Below are 13,080 nucleotides of genomic sequence, written 5' to 3' on the forward strand. Positions count from 1 at the left end.
TTGTGTCTTAGTGTAAAATGATTGATCCCCCTTTTCCCCCTAGCATCCTTGGGTCTTTTCCATGCAGAAACAGCTTGAAATTGGGCCTCATGAGCCTCAGAAATCGCCAGGCACGATTTCCTTTAATGAGGTCACGTGAATCTTGCCACGCGTGCGCGCCAAGTGCGCGTGCGCGTCGACAGGAATCTTCTGATCCGCATGAATGCGTCCTTCCTTGCGCACCGCTTCCAGCCACTTCATCCACGCATGGGCGTGGAGTGCGCGGGCGCGCCGATGCTGCTCCTCCCAAGATTTCAATTCTTCATATTCATCCCTTTTTGTACATGCTTTTCTCCTCTCTTCTAGGTCATTCCTACCCTATAATTCCTGAAATTACTCAACAAATACATCACGGCATCGAATGGAGATAGAAGAGGATTAAAATATGGCAATTTTAAGGCAAAATAAACATGTTTTTCATCATGGAGCAATATTGGGAAGTGAACACAAAACCATGCATGTCTTGCGAATAAGTGTGAGAAATATTGATAAAATCCCCCAAAATAAGCACAAGATAAACCACAAAATCGGAATTTATCAAATCTCCCCACACTTAAACCAAGCATGTCCTCATGCTTAAAATAAAAAGACCAAAGATCATGATGAGAAAGGGTTTATGAAATGCAAACTACCTAAATGGATGCATGCAACTAATGTAAAATCATCTACCTACTTGGTCAAGAGTAAATCTATCCTCCAAGAATACGTGTGAACATATAGGGTGAAAATAGTATGTGATTCATGAATCCTACCAAATTGAATATCACCATGGAGTGCATATAACTTGCTAAACAAACGCTTGTGAAAGCCGGGAACAAGCATTGAGCATCGAACCCTCACCGGAAGTGTATCCGCTCTATTTGCTCAAGTGTATAAGGTTCGTCACTCAATCTTCTCCTAATCATGCTTTCCAAGATTTGTCTTTCATCTAACAATCAACAATTACTTAATGCATGCTTACAAGTATCATGAGGTCTTATTCATGGGTTGTAACGGGGCTAGGGTGAAGGTAAGGATGTATATGGCCAAGTGGGCTTAAAATTTGAGTCCTTGATCAACCTAGGATCCACTAGACACATAGAACAACCTATACAACTACAATACATTACCTAGCTACCCTTGACTTTTACTCTTTTTGCATACTCATGCATTCTTTTCAATTCACACCCATATGCATTGTTTTCTTCTTTACTAGTCTTGGGGTTTCCTTGTCCCCTTTGCTATTAATTATTATGTATTATTTTTTTATTTTTTTATTTTTTTATATATCCCCTTTTCTTGGGGGCCTTGTACAATTGTTTCAATGCATACAATTTAATCATTCAACACATGAGTATGTTCCCCAAATCCTAGAATTTTCAATTACACTACAATTACACACCTATATATATCTACCCGAATTTCCCAAGTATATCCTCCTATTTGAATGATACACCTCCTAACTTACCTAAGCTAATCAAGGATTCAAATTTAGGGACATTCACAGTTTTTCACTTAGGGTTGTTAATGTGCTCTATCTAAGAACAAAAGGGTGTATCATGGGCTCAAAATTGGTTAGCAATGGTAGATAAGAGGGTTAAGGCCATTTGGGAAAAGTGACTATTGAAATGATGGCCTCAATCATGTAAATGCATTCATACACAAAGCAATGGACATATAGAATCAGATAAAGCAAGGATCACAATCATAGAGAGATATATGCACACAAGAATGAAAATAATGGTTAGAAGATGTAACCATGCAATAGGCTCAAAACTTTCATGCTTGTGTTCTTAGCTCAATCACTATGTTCTAAAATACATTCTTAAAGCAAGTTTACTGCAAAAATTTTCAGAATTTTGGTAGGTCACCCAAAACACAGTTTCTTGGAAAGGAAGTTATTGTTTTGACCAAGTAACTCTATAGAAACTAACTATCATGCAAAGGGTATTTACAAGCAAAACTAACTACACATGCAATATACTAACTTCTAAGCAAAAGATAAATCCATGGGTATTAAAGGGAAGAGAATGTTACCCATGGAGATCGGTCGAACGACCTCCACACACTTAGAAATTAGCACGGTCCTCCGTCTACGAACAATACGCAAGGGACGGTCGAGACCGGAACCTTCACTATCCCCTTCATCAGGGCTACCATCACTGGGGCTTGAGGTGGATGTGAATATTTCGGGTTCCTCCATGCTAGGGGTAACACAACCCAGAAGCTTCTTGATGTAAGTGTACCAGCGGTGGTTGTGCCACTCATATCTATCAAGCTTCCGGTGAAGATCTTCTATCCTTTGATGTGTGGATCTCAGTGGCGGTGATGATGAACTAGAAGGAAGAAGAAGTGGCGGGGCCATGTCGAGGCTTGGGTTGTTCATGGGAAGGTGCATGTATTTTCTGTTTGGGAGCACATCGCCCTTAGCCGGAACTATAATCTTTTTGTCCTTGGCTTCCCAAGAAACACCCACAGCAGTAACTAAGTCAGACACCAATGCTGGAAATCGTAAATTACCCCGGTCGTGAACTTGACTCATCGCTTGCTTGACAAGAAGCAGAATGTTCACCAGCTTCTCCGTGAGAACACACTAAACAAGCAAGGCGAGATCTGCTGTGAAGGACGACTTGTGGGTGCTAGATAGCACATAGTGAGATAGGATCTGGGCCCAAGCTCTAGCTTCCACAGTGAGGAAGCGAGCGTCAATGCTCTTGGGCCTCATCCGGAGTCAACCTTGGATCCAAAATGCCTCTGGTTCTGCAATGACTCAGAGGATCGAGTCCCAATCAAATCCAAACTTCTCTCGCCGACGTAAGACTTCTTGGTAGCCATCCATGTCACTTGGCACCGGTAGAACATTAAGCACTTGCTGAATAGCCTCTTCTGAAACTGAGACTTGCTTGCGGCGCATGTATAACGATTGAAGAGAGGGAAGATGGTAGTTAGTGTAGAATTCTTCCACCCAAGAGAGGTTGATTTCCCTTGGTTTCCTCAAGAGAAACTCCCATCCTCGCTGTTCAATGCGGGGCAAAATATAAGGAGCAACTTTGTCCGGCGGAGCGAGTAGATGCTCAGGATGATAGTTCCTTACAGCTATGGAGGGGAACATAAGTTCACAGAAGCGGTTGGGGAACCTTGAAGAATCTTTCGCCGGTTTGCCCTTTTCATTCTCATTAATAGGAACAGGTGTGTTCCCTTTCTTAGATAGGGGTTTGGCTCCTAATGAAGAGCGCGCCTTAGAGTTTGACCTTTGGGGTGCCCTTTTTGCGGCCGGTTTTCTCGAAGCTATCTCCTTGCCTTTCTTGGTGACCATCCTAAAAAGGAAAGGAAGGAAGGAAAACATTAAACCCAAGAATCAATTTGACAAGAACATGCAAGTGGATTGTAGTTCCCATGGTTAATGTAGAAGCAAGGGTCATAACACTTGGCATGGGATGCAAGAGGAAGTAAAGCATACAATGGCATGAGAAGAGTAGTCTCAAGCATCCATAATAAAGAGCAAGTCATGTTCAATTAATATCTAATTGGCAAGTATAAACTTTAAGCAAGCAAAGTAGACTCAATGCATTTAAAAGAAAGCAAGTGAATGAGGAGGGAGCACCAATTTGAAAGTGTATGACTAAAATGAGCCAAAATGGTATATGTGCATTTCCTCGAACACTTGGCGTGCAATAATCAAGCAATGAGCAATTATGAGAACTAAACCAATTCAAAGCCCAAAATGGAACATCAATCATCACATAAATATCACACAATGGCAAAGATAAGAAAAAGAATGACAAAAGATCTATTAACGCAAATTAAACTCAAATTCAACATCCATGGAGAAATAAGGAAAAAGGAAAAGTAAGCAAACAAAAAGCAAGAAACATCATCATGCAAGTAAAAGAGAAACTAAGTAAAGTAATAAGAAGCATCTAACTAGAAGAAATAATGCAAGGGGAAATAGAAGAAGAGAAGTAGAAGAAGTTAAACCTTGAAAAGTACGGAGGAACAATGTTGAATCTTCTTTTGTGTAGATGAGGAAGAAAATAGGGGAAGTGTAGTGCCACCACAAAAGGTGGTTGTCATCGGTGAGTGGCCGGAGACAGTGGTAGTGGATTGGGGAAGAAAGAGAAGAGGAGGGAAATGATGGAGGAAGCAGGAAAAGAAACTAAGAAAAGGGGTTGAGAGAAAGAAAACAGAACGAGGCGCGAAGTTATAAAACTGATTCGCGCAACCGGCACGCGCGCGCAAGGTGCGCTGGCGTGTCGGTGAGGGTACTAGCAGAGGGCGCGTACGCGTCAGTGGTGCGTGCGCCAGGGAAGCTGTGCCTCTGGCATAGAAGTGGCACAAAGTTGGCTCAAGTCTCTGGTTTTTTGTACCAGGGTGTATTAGTGAGGCAGGCGTGCAGACGCACACCTTGCGCGGACGCGTGCTTGAGGGATTTCACGGCCGGCGCGGACGCGTCAGTTTTGGCACAAGGTTGGCCCAATTGTGGCACAACTCTCTGGTTTTTGTACTAGAGAAGCCACATATCTCCATCGGCGCGTAAGCGCACTGTGCGCTTGCGCGTCGATGGTTGAATTACAATGGTGCGCGCAGGCGGCAAGTACGCGAACGCGTGGTTGCCTGGCGCGAGTTGGGCACAAAGTGACCATGACTCTCGGGTATTTGGCCCAAGAGATAGAATCACGCCACCGACGCGCACGCGCACTGTGCGCTGGCGCGTCGGTGCCCTTCTTCAAAGAATTTTTTTGTTTTCTTTATCTTTTTTCACATCCTATCTATATGAACATCCTATCTATCCAACAAAATCAACAAAGCTAGCTTTCCTATGCACTCAATCAATCATCAAGAGATCACAAAATTCACAAGAAATTAAGGATATAAACATGATGGTATAAACAAGGAATATCTTACCACGCTGGGGTGCCTCCCACCAAGCACTTTTCTTTAACGTCCTTAAGTTGGACAGTCCTTTTCTTAAGCTTCCTCTCTCTTTGGTGCATCCTCCAATATGTACACCTCTAGCTCTTTTGGGGGCTTGCAACCATGATACTTCTTTACTCTATGTCCATTCACTTTGAAAGTTGTTTCACTCTTGGGATCAAACAATTCCACCACTCTGTAGGGCTTTATCTCCTTCACCTTGAAAGGTCCTTCCCATCTAGAGCGGAGCTTGCCAGGCATAAATCGGAGCCTTGAGTTGTAGAGGAGGACCACATCACCTTCTTGAAAGTCCTTCTTCCGGATGTGATGGTCATAGAATGCTTTAGTCTTTTCCTTGTATATTTGGGCATTCTCATATGACTCGTTCCTCAAACACTCAAGCTCCTCTAGTTGTAACTTCCTAGCTTCACCCGCCATGGCTAAATCCATATTGCACTGCTTTACCGCCCAATAGGCTCGATGCTCAATCTCTACCGGAAGGTGGCATGCCTTACCATAGATGATCCGGAAGGGACTCATCCCTATCGGAGTCTTGTAGGCCGTTCTATACGCCCATAATGCATCTCCTAACCGGAGGCTCCAATCCTTTCTTTGTGGATTGACCACTTTCTCCAGGATTCTCTTGATTTCCCGGTTGGACACTTCCGCTTGTCCATTTATTTGCGGACGATAAGCAGTAGCAACCTTATGCGACACTCCATAGCGATTGAGCAATGCTTCTGCCTTCCTGTTACAAAAGTGGGATCCTTGGTCGCTCACGGTTGCTCGTGGCGACCCATAACGGCATACAATGTGATTCCTAATGAAAGACACAACGGCATTGGCGTCGTCAAGGTGGGTAGGTATGGCCTCTACCCACTTTGACACGTAGTCAACTGCTAATAGAATATACAGATACCCACTAGAGTTGGGAAACGGTCCCATAAAGTCAATGCTCCAAACATCAAATATCTCACAGAATAACATAGGTTGCTGAGGCATTTCATCCCTTTGGGATGCGTTTCCTAACCTCTGATACTGATGGCAAGACACACATAACCGGTTAGCATCTTTGAATAAGGTTGGCCACCAGAATCCGCAATCCAGCACTTTTTTAGCGGTCCTTTGTGGGCCAAAGTGGCCACCACATTCGGACGAATGACAAGCTTCAAGAATTGGTTGGAATTCAGACTCCGGGACACATCTTCAAATTACTTGGTCCACGCCCCTCTTCCACAAGTGAGGGTCATCCCAAATATAGTATTTGGAATCACTCCTCAACTTGTCCCTTTGGTTTTTCGAAAAGTTAGGAGGGAAGATTTTCGCAACCAAGTAGTTCGCCATTGGGGCAAACCAAGGAGAGCTATCCGACACAGCATGCAAACTATCCAATGGAAATGAGTCATTGATCGGAAATGGATCAATTTTTAAATTCTCAATGCGGCTTAAATGATCCGCAACCAGGTTTTGAGATCCACTCCAGTCTCTAATCTCAATGTCGAATTCTTGCAAAAGCAAGATCCAACGTATGAGTCTAGGCTTTGACTCATTCTTTGTCAATAAGTACTTTAAAGCTGCATGATCCGTGTATACTACTATCTTTGAACCTAGCAAATAAGATCTGAATTTATCTAAAGCATGAACAATAGCTAAGAGTTCTTTTTTAGTAGTGGTATAGTTGGATTGTGCTGCATCTAGTGTCTTAGAAGAGTAAGCAATGACATAAGGGAGTTTACCATCGCGCTGTGCAAGCGCGGCACCTACAGCATGGTTTGAGGCATCGCACATTATCTCAAATGGCAACGTCCAGTTGGGTTCTCGCACAATTGGTGCCATGGTAAGAACTCTCCTTAGCTCTTCAAAAGCTTTTACACATTCACTATCAAACTCAAAATCCACATCTTTTTGGAGTAGGCGCGACAATGGCAAAGAAATCTTGCTGAAGTCCTTGATAAAGCGCCTATAGAATCCTGCATGTCCCAAAAATGAGCGGACCTCCCTCACGGATGAGGAGTGAGGCAAAGTGGTGATAACATCGACCTTGGCCAGGTCTACAGAAATGCCTTCATGAGATACTACATGTCCTAACACTATACCTTGTTGTACCATAAAGTGACATTTTTCAAAATTTAAGACAAGGTTAGTGTCAACACATCTAGCTAGGAGCTTGGCCAAGTTCTCTAAAAAACAATCGAATGAAGTACCATAAACGCTGAAGTCATCTATAAAGACTTCCATACAATTCTCCATTAGATCGGAGAAGACACTTGGCATGCACCGCTGAAAAGTAGCGGGTGCATTACATAGTCCAAATAGCATCCTTTTATAGGCAAAGGTGCCAAATGGACAAGTAAACGTGGTCTTCACCTGATCTTCAGGAGCAATATGTATTTGGAAGTAGCCAGTAAATCCATCAAGAAAGCAGTAGTGAGATTTACCTGCCAAGCGGTCTAGCATCTGATCGATGAAGGGTAAGGGGTAATGGTCCTTCCGTGTGGCGGCGTTCAATCTTCTGTAGTCAATACATACTCGCCACGCATTTTGTACTCTTTTAGTGACAATTTCACCGTCGTCCTTCTTGACCGTTGTGATGCCCGACTTCTTGGGAACAACCTGGACCGGGCTCACCCACTCACTGTCCGAGATTGGGTATATGATATCCGTATCCAGTAATCGGGTGACCATTTTCTTCACTACATCGAGGATGGTTGAGTTGAGCCTCCTTTGCGATTGCCTAACCGGCTTAGCTCCATCTTGGAGAATGGTGCACGAAATTGTGATCTTAGGCAATGGCGCCAAAAACTCTGTACGCACGTCTTAATAAATCATTTTTCATTCACAACTTCGATATAACTAACCAGCAAGTGCACTGGGTCGTCCAAGTAATAAAACCTTACGTGAGTAAGGGTCGATCCCACGGAGATTGTTGGTATGAAGCAAGCTATGGTCTTCATCCAATCAGTCCTACTCCTTTCTATGGCTGGCTTTATGTAAGGACATCACCATTGTCAATGGCTACTTTTCATCCTCTCTGGAAAATGGTCCGATGCGCTGTCACTGCATGGCTAATCGTCTGGAGGCATCACCGTGGTCAATGGCTGCATCCTATCCTCTTGTGAAAATGGTCCAAATGCTCTGTCACAGCACGGCTAATCATCTGAGGTTCTTGATCATACTGGAATAGGATTCACCCTCCTTTTGCGTCTGTCACTACGCCCAGCACTCGCGAGTTTGAAGTTCGTCACAGTCATTCAATCCCAGAATCCTACTCGAAATACCACAGACAAGGTTTAGACTTTCCGGATTCTCATGAATGCCGCCATCAATCTAGCTTATACCACGAAGATTCTGATTAAGAGATCCAAGAGATAATCATTCAATCGAAGGTATAATGGAAGTGGTTGTCAGGCACGCGTTCATAGGGAATGATGATGATTGTCACATTCATCACATTCATGTTGAAGTGCGAATGAATATCTTAGAAGCGGAATAAGTTGAATTGAATAGAGAAACAGTAGTACTTTGCATTAATTCATGAGGAACAGCAGAGCTCCACACCTTAATCTATGGAGTGTAGAAACTCTACCGTTAAAAATACATAAGTGAAAGGTTCAGGCATGTCCGAAAGGCCAGCCCCCTAAACGTGATCAATAGTCTCCTAAGATGAACAATAGATTAAAACTGAGACCAAAGATGACTAATACAATAGTAAAAAATTCATCTTATTTCACTTCTAAGATATTCATTCGCACTTCAACCTGAATGTGATGAACGTGATAATCATCATCATTCCCTATGAACGCGTGCCTGACAACCACTTCCGTTCTACATTAGATTGAATGAGTATCTCTTAGATCTCGTAATCAGAATCTTCATGGTGTAAGCTAGAATGATGGCAGCATTCAAGAGAATCCGGAAAGTCTAAACCTTGTCTGTGGTATTCCGAGTAGGATTCAATGATTGAATGACTGTGACGAGCTTCAAACTCGCGAGTGATGGGCGTAGTGACAGACGCAAAAGGAGGGTGAATCCTATTCCAGCATGATCGGGAACCTCAGATGATTAGCCGTGCCGTGACAGGGCATCTTGGACCATTTTCACAAGAGGAGGGGATGTAGCCACTGACAACGGTGATGCCCTTGCATAAAGCCAGCCATGGAAAGGAGTAGGATTGATTGGATGAAGGCAGCAGGAAAGCAGAGGTTCAGAGGAAGAAAGCATCTCTATGCGCTTATCTGAAATTCTCACCAATGATCTACATAAGTATTTATATCCTTCTTTTATTAATTAATTTTGAAAACCCCAGTAATATTTTATATCCGCCTGACTGAGATTTACAAGGTGACCATAGCTTGCTTCATACCAACAATCTCCGTGGGATTCGACCCTTACTCACGTAAAGTATTACTTGGACGACCCAGTGCACTTGCTGGTTAGTTATGCGAAGTTGTGAAGATATGTTTAGACCATGGTTCTGTGTATCCGTTTTTGGTGCCATTGCCAGGAAATCAATTTCGAACAACAATTCACAACCTGAGTAACAATTTCGCATACCAAGTTTTTGGCGCCGTTGCCGGGGATTGTTCGAGTTTGGACAACTGACGGTTCATCTTGTTGCTTAGATTGGGTAATTTCGTTCTTATTTTCAAAAAGTTTTCAAAAAAGTTTTTCAAAAATCTTTCAAAAATTTCTCCTTTGATTTCGAAAAAAAATTTTAAAATAAAAAAAAATGTTTTCAAAAATATATTTTTCTTCAGAATTTTTAAGAATGAATTCTAGTGTTTCATGAAGCATGTTGAAGCCTGGCTGGCTGTAAAGCCATGTCTCAATTCTTTTGGACTCAAGAGAAGAGCTTCTTTATCTTTCTTAGCAAATTGACTGCTGAATGTAAAGTTCTGCTAAAGCTTGACTGGCTATTAAGCCATGTCTAACCCTCAGATTAGAGCTTTAGACTAACATGGCAAGATTCCTGGAATTCATATTAAAAATTTTGGAATTCTTATTTTTCTTTTTCAAAATGATTTTCAAAAAAATTAAAAGAAAATACAAAAAAAATAGAAAATCATAAAAATCAAAAATATTTTTTTGTGTTTCTTATTTGAGTCATGTATCATGTTATAAGTTTGGTGTCAATTACATACTCATCTTGCATTTTTCGAAATTTCATGCATTCATAGTGTTCTTCATGATCTTCAAGTTGTTCTTGGTAAGTCTTCTTGTTTGATCTTGATGATTCTTTGTTTTGTGTTGTATGGTGTTTCTCATATGCATTCTTGAATTCTTAGTGCCTAAGCATTAAAGATTTCTAAGTTTGGTGTCTTGCATATTTTCTTTGCATATAAAAATTTTCAAAAATATGTTCTTGGTGTTCATCTTGACATTCAAAGTGTTCTTGGTGTTCATCTTGACATTCAGAGCATTCTTGCATGCATTCATTATTTTGATCTAAAAATCTCATGCATTGCATCATTTTCATGTTTTTCTCTCTCATCATTAAAAATTCAAAAATCAAAAAAATATCTTCCCCTTTTTTTCTCTTAAAATTTCGAAAATTAGATTTGACTTTTTCAAAAAAATTTTAAAATCTAGTTGTTTTTATGAGTCAAATCAAATTTTCAATTTTAAAAATCTTATCTTTTTCAAAATCGTTTTCAAAAATTAAATCTTTTTCATTTTTCTTAGTTATTTTCTAAAATTTTAAAAATATTTTTCAAAAATCTTTTTCTTATTTTTATATCAAATTTTCGAAAATAACAATAACAATTAATGTTTTGATTCAAAAATTTTAAGTTTGTTACTTACTTGTTAAGAAAGATTCAAACTTTAAGTTCTAGAATCATATCTTGTGATTTCTTGTGAATCAAGTCATTAATTGTGATTTTAAAAATCAAATCTTTTTTTTTCAAAAATTAATTTCAATCATATATTTTCAAAAATATCTTCTTATCTTATCTTTTTCAAAAATTTGATTTCAAAATATCTTTTCTAACTTCCTAACTTCTTATCTTTTCAAAATTTGTTTCAACTAACTAACTAACTTTTTGTTTGTTTCTTAGCTTTTTCAAAACTACCTAACTAACTCTCTCTCTAATTTTCGAAAATATTTCCCCTCTTTTTCAAAATTTCTTTTTAATTAACTAATTATTTTAATTTTTGATTTTAATTTTTGAAAATTACTAACCTTTTTTTCAAAAACTATTTTCAAAAATCACTAACTCTTTTTCAAAAATAATTTTCGAAAATCCTCTCCTTCTATCATCTTATTCTATTCATTTATTCATCTACTAACACTTCTCTTCATCTCACATCTCTGCTCCTATCATCACCTTTGTGTTTGGATTCTTCATTCTTCTTCACCCCTATTCCTTTTCTTCTTCTACTAACAATAAGGAACCTCTTTACTGTGACATAGAGGATTCTTTTTCTTTTCTTTTTCTCTTCTCTTTCTTATGAGCAAGGACAAAGAAAAAGGCATTCTTGTTGAAGCTGATCCAGAACTTGAAAGGACTCTGAAGAGGAAACTAAGAGAAGCTAAATTACAACAATCCAGAGACAACCTTATTGAAAATTTCGAACAAGTAAAGGAGATGGAAGCCGAACCCAACAACAATAATGCAAGGAGAATGCTTGGTGACTTTACTGCACCTAATTCCAATTTACATGGAAGGAGCATCTCCATTCCTACCATTGGAGCAAACAACTTTGAGCTGAAACCTCAGCTAGTTTCTCTGATGCAGCAGAACTGCAAGTTTCATGGACTTCCATCTGAAGATCCTTTTCAGTTCTTAACTGAATTCTTGCAGATCTGTGATACTGTTAAGACTAATGGAGTAAATCCTGAAGTCTACAGGCTCATGCTTTTCCCTTTTGCTGTAAGAGACAGAGCTAGAATATGGTTGGACTCTCAACCTAAAGACAGCCTGAACTCTTGGGATAAGCTAGTCACGGCTTTCTTAGCCAAGTTCTTTCCTCCTCAAAAGCTGAGCAAGCTTAGAGTGGATGTTCAAACCTTCAAACAAAAAGATGGTGAATCCCTCTATGAAGCTTGGGAAAGATACAAGCAGCTGACCAAAAAGTGTCCTTCTGACATGCTTTCAGAATGGACCATCCTAGATATATTCTATGATGGTTTATCTGAGCTATCAAAGATGTCATTGGATACTTCTGCAGGTGGATCCATTCACCTAAAGAAAACGCCTGCAGAAGCTCAAGAACTCATTGACATGGTTGCTAATAACCAGTTTATGTACACTTCTGAGAGGAATCCTGTGAGTAATGGGACGCCTATGAAGAAGGGAGTTCTTGAAATTGATACTCTGAATGCCATATTGGCTCAGAATAAAATATTGACTCAGTAAATCAATATGATTTCTCAGAGTCTGAATGGAATGCAAGCTGCATCCAACAGTACTCAAGAGGCATCTTCTGAGGAAGAAGCTTATGATCCTGAGAACTCTGCAATATCAGAGTTAAAATACATGGGTGAACCATATGGAAACACCTACAATCCATCATGGAGAAATCACCCAAATCTCTCATGGAAGGATCAAAAGCCTCAACAAGGCTTTAATAATAGTGGAAGAAACAGGTTTAGCAATAGCAAGCCTTTTCCATCATCCACTCAGCAACAGACAGAGAATTCTGAGCAGAATCCATCTTGCTTAGCAAATTTACTCTCTGATCTATCTAAGGCCACTGTGAGTTTCATGAATGAAACAAGGTCTTCCATTAGAAATTTGGAAGCACAAGTGGGCCAGCTGAGTAAAAGGATCACTGAAATCCCTCCTAGTACTCTCCCAAGCAATACAGAAGAGAATCCAAAAGGAGAGTGCAAGGCCATTGAATTAATTACCATGGCCGAACCCACAAGAGAGGAGAAGGACGTGAATCCCAAGGAAGAAGACCTCCTGGGACGTCCAGTGATCAATAAGGAGCTTCCCTCTGAGGAACCAAAGGACTCTGAGGCTCATCTAGAGACCAAAGAGATTCCATTGAACCTCCTTATGCCATTCATGAGCTCTGATGAGTATTCCTCTTCTAAAGAAAATGAGGATGTTACTGAAGAGCAAGCTGCCAAGTTCCTTGGTGCAATCATGAAGCTAAATGCCAAATTATTTGGTATTGAGACTTGGGAAGATGAACTTTCCT

The 13,080-nt window shown here is 40.4% G+C and overlaps 1 non-coding gene across 1 annotated transcript; it reads right to left on the minus strand.

Annotated features, from left to right (window-relative positions):
* Window positions 1-11,918: 11,918 nt before the first annotated feature.
* LOC112787526 (small nucleolar RNA R71) lies at window positions 11,919-12,026 on the minus strand. Its single transcript, XR_003194935.1, has one exon. It is a non-coding gene; the product is annotated as a small nucleolar RNA R71 (small nucleolar RNA).
* Between the last annotated feature and the right edge of the window lie 1,054 nt (window positions 12,027-13,080).

This window comes from Arachis hypogaea, chromosome 20, assembly GCF_003086295.3.
Source record: "Arachis hypogaea cultivar Tifrunner chromosome 20, arahy.Tifrunner.gnm2.J5K5, whole genome shotgun sequence".
NCBI classification, from domain to species: domain Eukaryota; kingdom Viridiplantae; phylum Streptophyta; class Magnoliopsida; order Fabales; family Fabaceae; genus Arachis; species Arachis hypogaea.